Source organism: Dasypus novemcinctus, chromosome 1 (assembly GCF_030445035.2).
Source record: "Dasypus novemcinctus isolate mDasNov1 chromosome 1, mDasNov1.1.hap2, whole genome shotgun sequence".
In the NCBI taxonomy this organism is placed as follows: Eukaryota; Metazoa; Chordata; class Mammalia; order Cingulata; family Dasypodidae; genus Dasypus; species Dasypus novemcinctus.
The window spans coordinates 20,879,344-20,899,270 of NC_080673.1; the positions used below are offsets into that span (position 1 = coordinate 20,879,344).

Sequence of the window (19,927 nt, forward strand, 5' to 3'; positions counted from 1 at the left end):
TAGCCACCCCCTTCCTCGCTCCCTGCTTCTTTTAACCAGCTATACTGAGAAAAGTAGTTGTCAAGCCTGATTCAGTGAAGACTTTTTAGAAGATAGTTATAAAGTAACACAGTTGTATAATTTTTTAAAACAACACAAATTTAAAATGAACCAAAAAGTTATGATTTATAATATTCCTGTTTTATATCATATCTCTTAAGCTTTCATGTCCTTTGGTAATGAGAATTTCTTGCTGAACACAAAATAAAGGCATTTTCAAAGAATGAAACATGCCTCGAACAACCAACCATACAAGGGGCTAGCTTGGGGTCATAAAAAGCTTCTAAGAAATGAAGTTTTGGCAGATATCTGTGTGACTGATAAGTATGGGCTAACCAAGACAAATGGAAGGAAGTGCATTTTATGGCAGGAAAAACTTCCAGGCAGGGAGATCAGCATGTGCAAAAGCCAAAAAGTAAGAGAGAGCACAGCTTGTTTGGGGAACTGAAAATAATTCTATTGTTTGAAACATCAAAGCATGTATCATATGCATGTAAAAGTGAAAAACCAACATCATTTATTTTTTCATCTTTTTATCTGGGGCATTTGTTTTGGCATGATTCTGGAAACTGAAATGACAAATTGTGTCATTGTAGCCAGTGCTCAATTTCCCCCATAGACAGTGAGACTGCCAAAGTTTTCATAAAAAATCAGTTTGACTACCTTATACCCAAGGAAAAGAAACCAAACCATTTATGAATTTTGAATTTTAGCCATATCCTTCACATGTTCCTGTTCATTGCAATATTTTTTTCTACTTTGAAAGTAAACTTTAGAAAAAATTAACTCTTAGGCAATCCTTTCTGTACGTTATTCACATATTCTAACTTTGGGTCATGGAAAATGACATGCATTTCTAAATATTTGAATAGTAATACTGGAGAGTGTGGGTAAGCACAAGTTTAGTAATGAAAGCCTGGCTTTACTTGTTAGGTATTATTGCTATTACACGCCAATACTTGTCTTGTGATGCATGATAAAGCATAGTTATGCTTTTGTTATTGGGCAGGTGTAGAATTGCACAGATAGGCATAAAAGATCCACCTGTGGCAAATCCAGAGTCGCTTAGAGTCACTCCGGTCATTAGGATTATTCACTCTGACTTAAGCTGGGAAGAAAAACTTCTGCTCAAGTAGAAAGTATTTTCATCCTCTTTTCTTTCAAATCAGCACTTTCCTTATTTGAACCAGAATTTTGACAGTCAGGACATGGTAAAGAAATCATCCATCTCTAGGAGCCTGCGCACATTTTTTGTATGTCAACTCATCAGATTGAAGTTCCCGGGAGGTAGGTAGGGAGCAGAGCATCTGGAGATGATTGACACCTGGCTTAACCCCAAGGGGAGTAAGGTGGAGGCAGAGTTCAGTAGCCACCTCTCAGTGTCCAGCTATTTAAATAAAGTGTAGACTGTCTTATGGGGTCGTCTCAGACATGGTAAGACTGCCTATAGGAGTCTAAAACTGGGGCTTTTTCCTCCCCGAGAAACAGTCTTTTTCTTGCTCTACAAATCTCTTCAATCTGGCCCCTTTCAGGGTGTAGTCCTCAATATAAAAGCAAGCTGCATTTCAAAAACTCTCATTTGTAAATAATTTTCTCATATTTTATAAGCGGACGTGTAAGTCTCCCCCAGTGTTAGGTGTTTTTACTTTTCACAGTGCTGCCAGAAATTGTTATCCCCCAGAGCTTTGGGAAAGATGGAATGAAATAATCTCCAAGGGTCTGTACCATTCTGTCTGATGCATAGTGGTTTGTAACTCAGATTGGACCATAACCCAGTATATGCCAGAGTAGAGTAATGATCACATAAAAAACTCTTACAACTATGTATAATGTGGGGAAATGAGTTCAGGTTTGAATTCCACATCTCCAGAGCAGTTTTGGTGTTTTTTTGCCACAGGCCTGTCAGCTGAAGCTGGAACTGCCCCCTCAACCTGTACTGGTTGACTTTGGTAATAGAAATAACCCAGAACTTGCTTCTGGCAGAAACTCTAAAAAGAAGGGGCCTGGAAGGAGGGGTGTGGACTTGGAATAGGAACCCTGGCCAGAGGTTCCGTTGTGGAGCTGTGGGAGTAGGGGGTGGGAGCAGTTGAAAAGAGCTGAAGACTAGAGGGGATTGGGTGGGAGGAGGGTAGTGGGAAATGCTGTTGAAATAGTTTACGCTCTCTTCCTGTGTCCTTTGATACCCAACTGCAGTAGAGTAAGGTAATAAAGTAGTGGCTTGGTATGGAGACTTGCAAATAAAAAAGGCCTCTTATTGAAGTAAAACAAAAGTCTTCAATATCTGAACAGAGAAGGAGAGTCACTGGTTGGGGGGATGTGGAAGGGGAAGAATAGCCCTCCATTTTGTTGTTGGAGTACTCGTCCAGCTTTTTGGAATAGGGTTCTCTTGCGTTGATTCCATTCACTCTTCTCTGGAGATTCTCCTAACAGACTCCTTTCTGGTCACATCTTAGAAGGTGTGGATTCTCTTCTGTTTAGACTGGCCATTTCTCAACCTGAGCAACTATTCATGGATGAAGAGCAATGATGCCTAAGAGTTTCACAGGGAAACCCAGGGAATTCTTGAAGACACCATGCCTGGATGATCTTTTGTATAAGAGGGTGTATTTCTCAAGGACTGAATGCAGTTAAAAGAAATTAATAAACAGCTTCTTTCTTTGCTCATAAATACCAGTTTTGTACAAAATAGGATGGAAGATTTTAACAACCTCATTAATTCATAACTCATAACTGACTTATCAGGTTTAGTAGTCCTTTGGATAAGGATTACGTGACTTTTAGCAAGCAAAAAATTTGAATGAGGTGATCAATGTGGGGTTTTGGAAGTTCCAAATATTGTTATATATTGTATGCTTTTAGTGAACTATACTTTTTTATTGTTTCTCATTTTATTTTTTTCTCATTTTATTTTGATCCTTAGTAATTTGAAATACCACAAACCCATTTTACACAACAAAAAATTATTTTGCCATTTGTTCTTCTGCTACAGATAATACATAGATAAGCATTCCTTATGTGCAGTTGGTATGAAATCAGGGTAGCCTACCAGACAACTATTCTTACTCTTTATTTATAGCCATTAGAAAAGGCTGCACTACTGGTTCTGTAGATCTCAGCTCATATGTCACTTCTTTCGAGAGGCTTCCTCCCCATCATATCTAAAGTAACTCCTCTTCCAGTTGTTTTATCTCACACACATAGTGGTGTGATAGTGATGAAAAGCTTGGACTCTGGAGCCATATGGCAGAGAATCAACACCTTACTCTCACGTGTTATTGGAATGGCTCTAAGCCTCTGCCTCCTCATCTGTGAAATAATGGACCTTGTTCGAGGATGAGTTAATTTCCATGATTCTTTAGAACAGTGCCTGGTGCCTAGTAGGAGCTCTGTGAGTAATGACTATGGTTATTATCACCATTGTTATTATTATCCCTTTGTAGAACTTTTTGCTCTCTGTATCATTTTAAGCTTTATCATGTGGTTAACTGCCTCCCGTACCAACTTCATTAGAATGTGTGTTCCTGAGGCCAGCGCTTTGTCTTTCTGGTTTAGCTCAGCACCCTAAGGTTGTCTCCCAGCACCCACACCTAGTAGGTTGTCAATAAGTGTTGGTTGAATGAATGAATGAGCAACCCTAGAATCTTTAAAACTATAGGTTCTAAATCCCAAAATAGCTAGGTTTTAGATGTTGCCAACTTTTGCATTTTTCAGCTTAATGTGCCTATCATTCACCATCTAGGCATAAGTTTTATCTTACGCTGGTGGGTATATCAGGAGTTACTTTCCTTAAAGCTGAAGGGTCTGTGTGACTTTAATGAGAATTAAAAAAAAACAAAAAACGGGCTGGGTAAGTATTTGGTTATTCCTACTTTAGAATCTTTCCACTCTAAAATAACGGTAGCCATTCTCTTTAGTTTAGATTTTGGAGCCACTATTGATTAGTTGATTAAAATAGAGAAGAACTCCCTCCCCAGTACTTTCTGAGATTAGTTTAACCTGCCTGAGATTATTCCTGTGGGTCACTTTGAGCAGAGGTAGGTTGGTTTTATTTTCAAGGATCTTCATTTTTTCAGATAAGTGTTGAGTAATAAGTGACATACAATAAACTGCCTGTGTTTAAAGTGTACAATTCAGTGAGGTGTTACTTGTTGTTTTCAACTTCTAAACTCACACCATAGGCAAATCACGGGAGATGTTTCTATAGTTGTGGAATAGACAGTGGGAAGTGTTCAGGTGTCTGAGGGCAGGCCGATCTAAGAGTGGGAGTGTTGGCTTCCTCTCTACCAACTTAGGGAGCTGGAAATTATCATGTGTTAAAAGGATTTAGAAGTGGAGGTTTAGGTACATGAGTCAAAGTTGCCAAGGTGACCGTGGAAGAACTAAGAATAGTGATGTTAACTCTATTTCTTAACTTAAAACTAGAGAATCATGAAAGTAGAAGGCCAACATAATAGTCAAGAGTTGATTGAACTAATGTATAAAGATATTCTATCATTTATATTTTTAGATGCTTTCTTTTCCTTCAGAATTAAAAAGCGAAATGTTTAAGTGATTGAAATCAGTTAACGTTCATAATCAAAGAAACTTGGAGAAATTATTAAGTTGGAAAGATTTGCCATATTGTTTAACATACTAACATTCCCCTTCAATTCTGAAGTAAATAATTCTTATAAAAGAAACTTAGATAGATTTTTGAGAAGTCACAAAGACAGAAATACTGTGTTGCCTAGCACACTTTCTCTTTCAACTCTGAAGTAAATTAATTTTTATAAAGGAAATTTAGAAATATTGTTGAGAGATCTGTAAGGGAGAAGTACTCCGTTGCTTAGCACCATACTTTCACCTTTAATTCCTATTGATTGAATATATCATGTCTGCTTTGAGTAGCATTTTTTTTTAGCACTGTAGGCTCTGTTTCATGGTACAGGTTTTCATGTCTCCTGAATGTTATCAGCTTAATACAAGTAATTGTTGCCTTTTGTTCTTCCACAATGATAGAAGGAAAAATGAGTACTGGCCTCTGAAGTCCTAAGGGCAGGAGTAGGTTTCCTCTTGGGCTTCCAGTGCATAAGGCTAGAGGCATCTTCATAGACCCAATCTCTAAAGGAGTGGTTTGGTTTAGGTAAGGAACTTTATTTAGAGCAGTTTATGCTCCATCTGTTATTCAGCAGCCTCTTCTTTAATTTAAGAGTTTTCTTTAGTTTTCCATCAGGAAAGCATGCAGGGAGCTGAGATTCTAAAGATCAGTTAATGTTTATTGAGTTCTCACTGCATGAATAGATAGTTTCCGGTACTTTGGATAGTTTTATAGGTCATAAAAATGTGTATCTTCTGCTGAGCCTTAATTAGAGCCTGAGGATAATGACCAAATGGTGTTTAATGTCCACAACGATTCCACAAAGAACCACCAAATTCTTTAGCCTGGCTGTATTTCCCTGTACCTGCCAAGGGTCTTAGCTAAATTGAAAGACTGACCATTCTTAGAAACCTACCTTTACATCTTTGCTTTTATCATTTCTCTCACATGGGATATTTCTTACCTGTATATTGTAGAAGGTCCAAATAAATACTGTCATTATCATAAGCCTTTTTTCCTAATTCTCCTATGCAGAAACAAAACAAAACACCCTCTCCTTCCTCTGAACCACTACAACATGCAATTCATACCATTATTATAGACCTGACACATGCTAAGAATGTAGTTATATGTATGATGATTTCATGTTTTCCTTGAAATCCCCCTCTTACATCAAGAAAATGCTTAATCCTGAGGAGTGGACATCGTTCAAGTGGTTGAATGCCTGTTTCCATTGTACAGGGTCTCAGGTTTGATCCCCTGTACCTTCTAAAAACAAAACGAACAAAAAGAACAACTCTCATTGGGGAATGGATGTAGCTCAGTGGTTGAGCGTCTGCTTCCCATATATGAGATCATGAGTTCAATCTCCTAAGGAAAAAAAAAAGAATATGTTTAATCCTTTTATTTCTATGATATAATCATATTCCAGGAAATTTAGTAAGGAAATGAGTAATTAACCCAATCACATATAATTTTGGTAAATGTATTTCCATTCTTTATCCTTATGCTGTAATGACACTACACACATCATTTTGCCTTTCTCCATGTTGTTGTTGTACTAACCATAAGCTAACCATAGCTTTTTGTGGCTACATAATAAGCACTCTGGCAGCTAAACCAGAATTTAATTATTTTTCCTACTTTTTGATAAGCTAAGTTTCTTGTTAGGTGAAACACAACCAGTAATTGGGAAGCAAACCTGGGTTTTCCAACCTGAAGTCTGCTGTTGCCCTCGGCTCCCAGCACGTACCAGCTTCAGAGCACACACAATAACTAGCATTCCTAATGTTGCTACAGAATCACTTTATTATTTTTTTATTTATTTGTCCCCCCCCTCATTGTTTGCACTCACTGTCTGTTCCCTGTGTCCATTTGCTATGTGCTCTCTGTGTCTGCTCATCTTCTCTTTAGGAGGCACCAAGAACTGAACCTGGCACCTCCTGTGGGAGAGAGACGCTCAGTCACTTGAGCCACCCCAGTTCCCTGCTTTGTTGTATCTCTCATTGTCTTTCCTCTTTGTGTCTTCTTCTTCTTGTTGGGTCATCTTGTTGCATAAGTTCACTGTGCCCATTCATCGTACCAGCTCACTGTCTTGCTTGTCTTCCCCACAAGGCAACAGGGACCAAACCTAGGGCTTCCCATGTGGTAGGCAGGAGCTCAATCGCTTGAGCCACATCTGCTTCCCCAGAATCACTTTTATTCTCTAGCTTTGTTTAGAACATATATGGGACATTTTCATTTTTCATCAACAGTAATTAAAACAGTTTATATTCTGGGAAGCAGATTTAGCTCAACTGATAGAACATCCACCTACCATACAGGAGGTCCAGGGTTCAAACCCAGGGCCTCCTGGCTCATGTGGTGAGCTCATCCATGCACAGTGCTGATGCATGCAAGGAGTGCTGTGCCATGCAGGGGTGTCCCCCACGTAGGGGAGCCCCATGTGCAAGGAGTGCACCCCGTAAGGAGAGCTGCCCTGCACAAAAAAAGCACAGTCTGCCCAGGAGTGGCACCGCACACACGGAGAGCTGACACAGCAAGATGACACAACAAAAAGAGACACAGATTCCCAGTGCCACTGACAAGAATGCAAGCGGACACAGAAGAACACAGTGAATGGACACAGAGAACAGACAACGGGAGGTGGCGGGGGGGAGGGGGGTGGAGAAGAGGAGAGAAATAAATAAAAAAACAACAACAACAGTTTATATTCTAGCATTTCAAAAGTTAATTTTCAGGGGAAGCAGATGTGGCTCAAGCAATTGGGCTCCCATCTACCATATGGAGGGTCCCGGGTTTGGTACCCAGGGCCTCCTGTCAAAGTGAGCTGGCCTGCATGACGTGAAGAGCTGGCTCAACAAGATGACACAGCAAAAAGAGACACAGAGGAAAGACAGTGAGACACACAACAAACCAGGATGCTAAGGTGGCTGAAGCGATTGAGTGCCTCTCTCCCACATCGGAAAGTCCCAGGATCGGTTCCTACTGCCTCTTAAAGAGTAGACGAGAAGATAAGCAAACACAGAAGAACACGCAGTGAATGGACACATAGAGCAGATAGTGAGCTCATGGAGTGGGGAAATGAATAAATCTTTAAAAAAAAAAAATGTAATTCTCAGGAATGATGATCCATTTCTCAACAATTGCAAATAGCTATGGTTGCCTTTTTAAAGACAGAATTAACTAATTAATTTAAAACATCATCTTTTAAAGTCTTCAATTTTATTATTTAAAAATTATTATGCTGCTATAAACATTGTAAATTTTATTAGTAGCTAATGCTTTAAGATGCAAAGTAGGTTCATTTTAAGTAACCAGGTGTTAAGCCATGTCTTGTTTTGTGTGAACAAGACCAAATGCATGCTCTATACCAGTCTGGGTATTTGTGTGCATATATGGCATGCAGATGACAGGAATGGAAGGATCTGGGTATTAAACCAATGGGAAACCACAATTTTCTGTAATGAAATAGAATGTGTATAATGAAATAAAATTGTTTTCTTAAATCTTTTACATGGTTTTATAATAGAGGTTAGTGGGTCAGTATTAATAAAGCTTCACATATGTGCAGGGAAAAATTTCTCAGAATGCTGAGAAGGAAGATCCTAGACCACAGGTTCTTAACCTTATTTGTTCCATGGACCCCTTTGCCCGTCAGGTGAAAACCGCGGAGCCCTTACTAAGTCCACACTCTACTGTGCATTTTTTAATAAATATATCACACCCACACCAACACGTCCCTACAAGAATAATTATCTTTTTAATTTAAATTCAAGTTCCTTACCCCTTAAGAGCCCCTGTCCTAGAGAGAGCCATGATGTCAGTATCCCTTCTTTCTGTGCCAGATTCCTTCTTGGTTATCACCCTTCCTTCTACCCCTTAGATCACATGCACATCCACACGCTGACACTTTCTTTATCCAGTGCAGGGAAAATACTCCGTTCACTGATTTATTAACTGATTACACATCACTGTGGAATTTCTGTCAATGTATTTTTATACGATGACAAATTTTTAGGTAGAATTTAATGACAATTCCATATTCTTAACCTCCTGAGATATATGCGTATTTCCTCTATTACCTCCCTACGTGTAGGTAAGATATATCATTGGACTGTATCATTTTGCTTAATAGACATTTTTTAAAAAGATTTATTTATTTATTTCTCTCCCTTCTCCTCCTCACCCCAGTTGTCTGTTCTCTGTGTCTATTTGCTGCGTCTTCTTTGTCCACTTCTGTTGTTGTCAGCGGCATGGGAATCTGTGTTTCTTTTTGCTGCGTCATCTTGTTGTGTCAGCTCTCTGTGTGTGCGGCACCATTCCTGGGCAGGCTGCACTTTCTTTCGCGCTGGGCGGCTCTCCTTCCGGGGCGCACTCCTTGCACGTGGGGCTCCCCTACGTGGGGAAACCCCTACATGGTGCAGCACTCCTTGCACGCATCAGCACTGTGCATGGGCCAGCTTCACACGGGTCAAGGAGGCCCGGGGTTTGAACCGTGGACCCCCCATGTGGTAGACGGATGCCCTAACCACTGGACCAAGTCCGCCGCCGACATTTTTTATATATGGTGTGTATTTGGTGAATGAACATGAAATTTAAGAAAACATTAAAAAAACCTAGTATATTCTGATTGTACACTTTGGATAGAATGTACAGGGCATGGGACTATATAACCATGTGGTAGAAGATGGACTGTGGTTAACAGTACAAATATGAGAATGTTTTCTCATGAACTGTAACAAATATTGTACAGTACTAATGTGCTGTGTTAATAATATGGGGTGGATGGAAAAAATATACCAAGTGTATGCTATGGACCACAGTTAGTGGTAATAGTCTGATCATGTTCTTTCATAATCTGTAACAAATGTTCTAGAACAGTGTAAAGTATTGGTGGAGGATGGTGTAAGGGAATTCTGCACATTACACAATTGTTTTGTAAGCTCAGAACTTCCCTAATAAAAAAAGAAAGAATCTGTATTATAGGGCTTCTCCAATTAAAAAACAACAGCAACAACAACAAAAAACAAACTTATGAATTGTCATATTGAACAACCATGTAATCTAACCTGAATCCAAGGTTATATTATTATTATTTTTTTTAAGATTTATTTATTTATTTATTTCTCTCCCCTTCCCCCCGCCCCCACCCCAGTTGTCTGTTCTCTGTGTCCATTTGCTGCATCTTCTTTGTTCGCTTCTGTTGTCAGTGGCATGGGAACCTGTGTCTCTTTTTGTTGTGTCATCTTGTTCTATCAGCTCTCCGTGTGTGTGGCGCCATTCCTGGGCAGGCTGCACTTTCTTTCACGCTGGGCGGCTCTCCTTCCAGGACGCACTCTTTGCGCATGGGACTCTCCTACGCTGGGAACACCCCTGCGTGGCAGGGCACTCCTTGTGCGCATCAGCACTGCGCGTGGGCCAGCTCCACATGGGTCAAGGAGGCCCGGGGTTTGAACCGCGGACCTCCCATGTGATAGACGGATGCCCTATCCACTGGGCCAAGTCTGCTTCCCCCAAGGTTTTAATTATCCATCGGTTCTTCTCCCCAGTGAAGACTGTGGATCTTTTGCCTCAGAGGTAAGGATTCTTATCCACCTGTGTAGCTCTAACTTTCAAGATAGAGCATTCCTCTTTATCTCTAAATCCTTCTGCACCTTCCCTGCTGGAATTCTCTCCTGTCTCCTTAAGGGGGATGAAGTGGTCCTCCTCCTCTGCAGTGCTACCTCTCCTCCAACATGGTCACATCATTTTTACCTTTTCTGTTTTTCATTTCAGTTATTTACTTCTCTCTAGCTCCACTTTAATGAAGCAAAATGGCCAGCTTTTTGCTCTCCTCAAAAATATATTCCTTGACCACATTTCCCTCAAATTATGGTTCTACCTCTTTCTTCCCTTTCCTGGCCACTTTTCTCAAAAGACTTTACACTCACTCACTGCCCCTTAGTCATTGGACCCTTCGCTTCCTGAAGTTGCCTTCCTGATTGCCAGTTACCTGCCTTTTCTCAGCCCTTGTTTTGTGTTTGCAGTAACATCTTGGCTACTCCTTTTTTTTTTTTTTTTTTTTTTCAATTTTTAAAAACTTTTGAAAAGATGCTTAGATTACATCAGTGTTACGTAGAATACATAGGGGATTCCCATATGCCCCAATCCCCACACCTCCCACATTTTCCCACATTGGCAACATCTTTCATTAGTGTGGTACATTCATTGCAATTGTTGGAGCATTGCCACTAAGCATGGATTATAGTTTACATTGTACTTTACACTCTCTCCCACTCAACTCTCTAGGTTATGGCAGGATACATAATAATAGCCTGTATCTGCCCTTGTAATGTCATTCAGGATGGTTCCCAAGTCCCCAGAATGCCCCCATTTTGCACTTGTTTTACCCTCTTCCTACACCCAGAACCTCCAGTGGCCATTGCCTCCACATCAGTGATCTTTCTTCCATTGCTAGAATCACAGTGAGTCTATATTAGAATACCAGTAAGTCTACTTTAGTCCATAGTTTATTCCCCAATCCTGAGAACTCTGATGGTGATGCCCACTCCACCTTTAATTGAGTGAGGCCTTTGATCCCATACAGCCGATGGATGGGGTTCTCTTTCTTGCAGTTGTAGACTCTCTCAGTTCCTTGGTATGTTGTTTGCCCATCCTCTCCTTATTAATTGTTCTGGGTGAGTCCAAGGACCTGGAGAGTAGGTGTTGCAACTCTATTGAGATTCAGGGCCTAGCTGGCACATGGACAGCCCCAAGATTTAAGTCTCTTGGCCTTACACCTACCAACCCTAGTAATAATTATAGGTTCAAATAGAAGGACGGAAGAGCCATGTGTAGGGAAACCACAGCTGAGTCTAACTCTGTCACACTGGGGAGCATAAATTCCAAAGTGGGGCCCGTTGGCAGGGGACCAAACTCCTGACCTGTCTGCCCTGACTAAAGTGTCTGGTTGTCCCCGTAGCCCTCAGGAGCCCCTCTACTTGGGGTAGGGTCTACTTTGGTTGTCAGTGAGATCCTGCTGAGACACGCATAAGCATTTAGCTCTGGAAAGACCTCCTGACTCACTGTAGTCTCTTAGCCATATAAACTCATTTGTCTTTACCTTTTCCCCCTTTTGGTCAAGGTCATTTTTACTTTTTCCCGTTGCATTGCTTGTTGGTACTTGTTAGCAGTCCCTTGGTGACAGGGAGGCTCATCCCCAGGAGTCATTCCCCATGCTGAGAGGAAGTTACTGCATTATATGCTGAGTGCAGCTTAGAGCGAGGCCACCTCTGAGCAATAGGGAGGTTCCCAGTAGGTAACTCTTAGGCACCCTACAGTAGGCTAAGTTTCAATTTCAAGAGCAAAGGCTCATACGCATAGTCATCAATTTCAAAGGCCCATCAATGGACCATCCTTCTTCACTAGCCATTGCCTTATACTTGGGGGAGTCTTATTGTTCCACTAGAAAATGTGGCAGAGCTCCTGGGGGTGGGAATTTGATATTCTTTTGGTTATTTTGTGAATCTCCACCCACCGTGGCAATGCCCCATGAACATCTGAACACATTTATATGTCTTATATGTATGCCCAGGTGAACTTCCTCCCATGCATCCCGCATCACTGACACCCCACACCACTGAGCCTCCCCTGCCACAGTTGTACCTCTTCTGTGATCCAATACTTCTTCAAAAATGAAGCCAGTAAAATATCTTAGCTACTCTTAATCCACCTGAAGCTATATGCCTTTTTTTTCATTCCTGAGGTGTAGACTGGATGGTTAACCTGGGAAACTTTGGAAGGTGTTTTCATAGCCTGAGATTCTGAGTGCCTCTTGGTTTCCCTCCTGCCTCTGGTATTTTCTTCTCTATTTTTTCCTCCTTACATTAGAGACCACCAACCAGTATGACCCCAGATGACTTTTAAGCTTGGTTTGTAGAGGGTTTTGTTTTGGTTTTATCGCTAAGGTGTAAAAATAAGGTGATTTTTACGTAAGCCTAATTTCTAGCTTTCTTTGAAAAAAAATTAACTAACGCAGACAGACAGCTGCCCCTTGAGAGCAGGTAAAGTCTCCTCAGTTTGCTACATTGTCTGCCCTATGCTGTCTTCATTCCTTTACCACACCTGCCAAGCATGAGAATTTGCATCTCTTATGAAGTTAGAAATCAATCGTGCTTTGCTAGGCCCACTTTTCTCATGAATCAGAGGGGATTGTTGCTATGTTTCCCTCTTCCCCTCACCCAGGACTGTGCTTGGCTGATGATAGTTACTCAGAAACACTTGGAATAAGTCAAAGGCCCAACTCGTTTTGATTCTGGCCCCTGGGGCCTTGGAGGAGCTGGGAGCTCTGTCCCTGTCACACATCTCTGCCTACCGAGTCTGTTGAATGGGATATTTTTTGTTTTGGGTGAGAAATGGTATTTATACTTCACTTAGGCCTCAAACTTTACAGATCAAACCCCACTTCGTGGTCCGTGTGAGAGAGAGGAGACACACACAAGGTAAAGTGACTTGCCCAAGGCACAAAGCAAGTTCAGGGCGAGCTGAGACCCCCTCAGTGAGAAGTAAGAATAACTCACACTCGTTCAGCACTTTTCCCATCACAATGCCCTTTAACCCGAAATCGTTTCTACCTAGGGTGTGCAGAGTTGATATCACCTTCCCCGTTTTATACAGCGGAGGAAACTGAAGCCTACACTTTAAATGGCCCAGTCAAGGTTCCTCAGCCAGGGAAGGGCCCAGAGCTACTCCAGCCCAGGCTTTCAACTCCAGTTCAGGGCTCTTCCTGGGCAACTCACTGTGCTTTTCTCTAAACTTTCTTCATTCAGCTACCTAAGCTAAAATTCCTTTTATTCTTTCAATGAAGTGACCCCTTCCTTCCTCTTGGACATTTCAAACTCAGAAATGTGAAAGGAAATTTCTATTTTTTTGTTTTTTTTTCCAAACAAGTTGGGTCAGCAGAGGTTAAGATAATTAAAATAAGCGAGGAACAAGCTAACTGATGTTTCACCTTTCTAACCTAGTCCAGTGAAGCACAGTGAACTTTGAAAATTCTTTTCCCTTGGCAGGATGTAGCAAGGTTATATTAGGAGTCCATGTTCTTTGCTGTTCTACTGCTTAAATGAGTACCCATTCTCGTTACCAGTGAACTGCTTCAGGGGTCAGAAGGCTTCAAAACTGTGGGCCATGGGAGGTCAGGGAAGTAGTTTCAGCCTTCCTTTCTCTGTTCAGCAAATTCGTTGTGCTTAGTGAGCTTCAGGAGGACAGCTACCATGTTGGTGCAATTCCTTCTCCCTCAGGAGCTCCTCAAGGTCTGGAGCTGCGCTGTCCACCGTAGAAGCCTGGAGTCACATGAGTTATCAAGCTCTTGAAATGTGGCCAATCCAGAGTTGTAGGTATAAAATATACAGTGGATTTCAAGGTGCAGAAAAAAAAAAGAGTGTGAAATCTCTCTTTTTTTGGGGGGGGATGGGTACTGGGAATTGAATGCAGGACCTCGTACATGGGAAGCGGGGGCTCAACCACTGAGTTACAGCCACGTCCCAGTGAGAGTTGGTTTTTTCATTTGTTTTGTTTTTAAGAGGTACCAGGCAGGAAGCAGATTTGGCTCAACTGATAGAGGGTCCGTCTACCAAATGGGAGGTCCAGGGTTCAAACCCAGGGCCTCCTGACCCATGTGGTGAGCTGGCCCATGCGCAGTGCTGATGCACGCGAGGAGTGCCATGCCACTCAGATGTCCCCCGCGTAGGGGTGCCCCCCACACAAGTAGTGAATCCTGTAAGGAGAGCCGCCCCGTGTGAAAAAAGCACAGCCTGCCCAGGAGTGACGCCTCACACACGGAGAGCTGATGCAGCAAGATGATGCAACAAAGAGACACAGATTCCCGGTGCCCCTGATAAGAATGAGAGCGGATATAGAAGAACACACAGCAAATAGACACAGAGAGCAGACAATGGGGGGGGGGGGAATAAATAAAAAAGAATCTTTAAAAAAAAGAAAAAGAGGTAGCAGGGATTGAACTGGGGACCTTGACATGGGAAGCAGGTGCTCAGCCTCTTGAGTTACATCCACTCCCTCAATTTTTTAATATTGACTATGTTGAACTGATAATATTTTGAATATATTGGGTTAAATAAAATAATAAGTTTTACCTGTTTCTTAATGTGACTACTAAAAAATTTAAAATTACATTTATCATTTGCATTATACCTCAGTTGGACAGTGCTGGTCTATAAACAGTCCTTTCTTCCTTTGGTAGTTCTTAGAGACAAACGTTTTTAGTCATTCAGCAAATATTTATAGAGGCTTGAATGGAGCTGCTACCTGAGGGAGGCTTTCATGTCAATTTAAAAAGGCTCCTGAGTAATCCCTTCAGTTTCTGTAATTATTCCTCTTCTGTGGGTGAGTCTTGTATTATAAATGAAGACTGAACATGCTTTCATATTTGGGTCATCCAAAAACAAAAACCTTGTTACCTAAATTGCAGGGAAGAAGAAAAGACTAAGGGGAGTACAAACTCATTGCCATTACATTCAAAACTCTTTTCAATTGACTATAATGTAGCCCAAATATTTTCATTTCATCCAAAAGGATATAAATGGTTATGGATTTCTACCCACAGCATTCATGGGTTTTCTTCAAATTGTCTTAACTGGGGAAGAAGCATTGACTCTAGCAGAAGCTGCTTAGTATTGAAGTGCTACACTGAAAACATGACTTCGTGAAGGTTGTGTATTGGCAGTGAGGAAAAGATAGACTGTGATAAATGGATGACTGCTGAGCCATGTGCAAAAACAGTTCTACCCAACCTTTGTCTATACACAAAACCAAACGTTCACATGGTTCAAAGATTAAACTGTAGAAGGTAGGCAGGAAGGAAGGAGGGAAGACGGGAGGGAAGGAAATCTCAAAACTACTAGGAAAGGGGAGCAGATACAGCTCACGTGGTTGATTACCTGCTTCCCATGTATGAGGTCCTGGGTTCAATCCCCAGTTGCTCCTAAAAAAAAATACTAGGAAAAAAGTAGATGTCTTTGTAAAAATAGTTATAGAATGAGTAGATTTTTTGAAGTATGATGTTAAATTGAGTTGCCATAATGGAAATTTTGAAAAGTTTGGGCAAATAAAATTATGTACAACAAGCATATCAAGGGAAACGGACTTTGGCCCAGTGGTTAGGGCGTCCGTCTACCATATGGGAGGTCCGCGGTTCAAACCCCGGGCCTCCTCGACCCGTGTGGAGCTGGCCATGCGCAGTGCTGATGCACCCAAGGAGTGCCGTGCCACGCAAGGGTGTCCTCCGCGTGGGGGAGCCCCCACGCGCAAGGAGTGCGCCCGTGAGGAAAGCCGCCCAGCGTGAAAAGAAAGTGCAGCCTGCCCAGGAATGGCGCCGCCCACACTTCCTGTGCCGCTGACGACAACAGAAGCGGACAAAGAAACAAAAGCAGACAAAGAAACAAGACGCAACAAATAGACACCAAGAACAGACAACCAGGGGAGGGGGGGAAATTAAATAAATAAATAAATCTTTTAAAAAAAACAAGCATATCAAGTTAAAAACAAACTGGGGAAGCAGACGTGGCTCAACTGATAGAGCATCTGTCTACCATATGGAGGATACAGGGTTTGATCCCCAGGGCCTCCTGACCTGTGTGGAGCTGGCCCACATGCAGTGCTGCCGCACGCAAGGAGTGCCATGCCACACAGGTGAGCCCCTGCGTAGGGGAGCCCCACGCACAAGGTGTGCACCCCACAAGGAGAGCTGCCCTGCGTGAAAAAAGCACAGCCCACCCAGGAGTAGCGCCACACAACAGAGAGCTGACGCAGCAAGATGACACAACAAAAAAGAGATGCGGTTTCCCAGTGCGCCTGATAATACAAACGGATGCAGAAGAACACATGGTGGATGGACACAGAGCAGACAACAGGGGGCATGGGAAGGGGAGAGAAATAAATAAAATAAAATGTTTAAAAAAAAAGAAAAACCGGAACACTATTTTTTAACTTGATGGGCTAATATATGTATGTATTTTATATAATGAATTATTAGAAATCTGTAAGAAAAAAGCAAGAACCCAAGGAAAAAATGGATACATTGTGGTAATAAGCAAATACCCGACAAAGAAAATAAATGCTTAATCTCATAGACAAATACAAATTAAAGCAATATAATATATATCTCCAACTAATAGTTTTGTGGGTTTTTTTTAAAGATTGATAACAGTCAATATTGTTAAAAGATGTGGGGGAACAGGAACTTTTATACATTATTAGATGAAAACTGCCACCTTTCTGGAGTGCAGTTAGGTAACATCCATCAGAATAAAAACAAAACTAAGCTTACTATTTGATCTATCAGTTTTGCTTTTAGGTGTTTACCCTACAAATCTACTTGCACAAGCATGCCAAGATACACTAAATTATGGCATCTTTTTACAATGGAATACCATGCTATCAAGTATCTCTGTTGACAGGGAAAGATGTTCCTGAGATATTGTAAAGGGAGGTACTAGTTTGTATTGCTTGGTTCCATTTGCATTAAAAAAAAAATTTTTTTTTTTTTGCTGCATTGTACTTTGTTTTTTTTTTAATTTATTTTTTAATTCATTTTAAAGAAATATTACATTAAAAAAATATGAGGTCCCCATGTACCCCCCACCCCCTGCATTAAAAAATTTTAAAGTATATGATATTTAAGAACATCTATGTAGAAAATACATGGGAGGTGTTCTAACTGTTCAATGTTGATTCTTCTGGGAAATGGGTTAAAGGATGCGTGTGGAAAACTGATTGAGGCCTTTCATCTTTTACTTCGTAATGTTCTATACTGTTCATTTCTTTTTAAAAATGTTACTTTTATAATAAATCTTAAAAGTCTTTGACTTTTTATTTTTTAAAAAAAACTGTTGTGTTCAGGGTACCCTAGTGGCTTGTGAATTAGGCCAGTTTCTCTCCTCAAACCTACTATTTGTGTTCTCTAGTGCTCAGAAGACAGAGTCTGACTCCTCTGCAGACTTTCATATAAAATATTGACTATTCAACCTACTTCTTATTAAGGAAAATGTTCTCCTTTAAAAAACATTGGGTTCCATCTTAAAAAAAAAAAAGAAGCCATATTGACTTTAGCAGTGAGGACAACCGTGCACAAAAAATTATTCTGATATTTCTTAAGTAACTTGTTGCTCTTGCTCTCTTTATTATTTTGTCAGTATTCCCTTTCTCATGTTTGTTTATATTTCTAATAACTCTTAAAGAATAATTCTAAATATTAGTCTTTTCTCAAAAAGGAACAGAGTTTGAAGATCGATGAATCCCTTTTGCCCCTACTTTTTGATCCATATATTGAGTTTTATCTTGTGTTTGACTTAAGTCATATCACACATGTTCCTTACCAAATACATGAGAGAATGCATTTTAGGTTACCAATTTATTTTGCATTTGAGTGCTTTCCTGAATTTAAAGTTATGGCTAGACAAATGTCTCGAAAGGCCCACACTCCTGAGCTCAAACGTTCAAAAATGAAATGTTTCAAAATGCCATTAAAAGCTGTTAGATCCTTGTTTTCCTGTTGTTCCTGAAGGTTAAGCACACCTATCAAAAAAGTCTAAATTTCTGCCTCATTTACTTAAAGTCTCTGCCAAATAGTCTTGAACTATAATATATGATTTTCTGTGGAGCCTGTAAAGGAAGCAAGTAGTGTTTTGCTTTTTAATACTGACTTTCACTGCTTCAGAAAAAGTCTAAAGCAATTTTAAAGGTAGACAACATCTTGCTAACAAATATTACGTCCATTCATAAAATAAAACACAGGAAATATATATAAGGTCATTTAGCAAAATAGAAATGAAATAGAAAATGATCTATATCCTTTCAAAGTAAGATTATGCATTGTACATATGGAGAGCTAAAAGAACCATAAAGAACATGGGCTCCAACTTCTTCATTTTCTAGATGAGGAAGCCACCATCACAAGAGGTAAAATGGTTCTTTCACACTATAGTTAGTTAATGGTTATGTTAGGATTTTGCCTGCCAATTTGCCTAATTCCACAGCAGCATAATGCATTTCCTTGCAAATGTATGCTTCTGCATATGGATTTTATTTTTCTAAACATATGCCTATCCTATGGCCCAGTAGTTCTAATCCTGGGCAGATACCCAATATTCAGATGAGTACCAATGTCCATAAAAAAGACATGTACCGGGAAGTGGACTTGGCCCAATGGATAGGGCATTCGTCTACCACATGGGAGGTCCACGGTTCAAACCCCGGGCCTCCTTGACCCATGTGGAGCTGGCCCATGCACAGTGCTGATGCGTGCAAGGAGTGCCCTGCCACGCAGGGGTGTCCGCTGCGGAGGGGAGCCTCGTGCACAAGGAGTGCACCCCATAAGGAGAGCTGCCCAGCACAAAAGAAAGTGCAGCCTGCCCAGGAATGGCGCCATACACACAGAGAGCTGACATAACAAGATGACACAACAAAAAGAGACACAGATTCCCAGTGCTGCTGCTAAGGATAGAAGCGGTCACAGAAGAACACACAGCGAATGGACACAGAGAGCAGACAACTGGTTGGGGGCGAGGGGGGGTGGAAGGAGAGAGAAATAAATAAATAAATAAATCTAAAAAAAAAGAAAAGACGTACCAGATTTTTTACCTCAGCATTGTTCATTCTTTTATTTTTTTTTTTAAGCATCATTCTTATTAGGCAAAGCCTGTTGAAGGGAGGGAGGGAGAGAGGAGAACATAAATGTCAATCAGCAAAAGAATGTACAAATAAATTTTGTTGTATTTACACAATGAAATATTACACAGCATTTGAAAAGGAAGAACTACCAAATCATGGAACAATATGGATAAATCTCAAAAAAACATTGTTGAGTGGAAGAAGCCAGACACAAGACACTATGGAAAGCACTTGTGTTATTTGCACTTGTGTTATTTGCAGGTCTGTTTTTAGCTCCTTAAGGACAGGGGCCACTTCTTTGCACCTGTAGATCTGTATGATCTAGTACATAATAGGTGCTCAAAGCCTGTTTATTGAAATGGAGATATGTGGAATGAAAAAAGATGAAGAAGCATCTAGTATTTCTCTAGTTAGAAAAGCAGCAGAAAATATAGGGAGCAAACTTAATTCTCAGAGGTTTATACCTGAGCACAGAATCCGGAATAGTAAACTAACTGACACTCAGTTAGGCATGACCATAACTAGACTATAATAATAATTCAAAAGAGAGACAACAGTGGAACCTATAGCTTGACCCAGAATAAATCCAGCCATACTGTCAGGTAAACGTGATAGTTCCCTCTGTTCACATTTTTGGCCTTACTG

At 40.8% G+C, this 19,927-nt stretch overlaps 1 protein-coding gene across 1 annotated transcript in view; it reads left to right on the top strand.

Moving 5' to 3' along the window:
- SH3RF1 (SH3 domain containing ring finger 1) overlaps positions 1-19,927 on the top strand; it is a 177,420-nt gene that overhangs the window by 105,704 nt on the left and 51,789 nt on the right. The gene's annotated exons all lie outside the window — the stretch shown is intronic.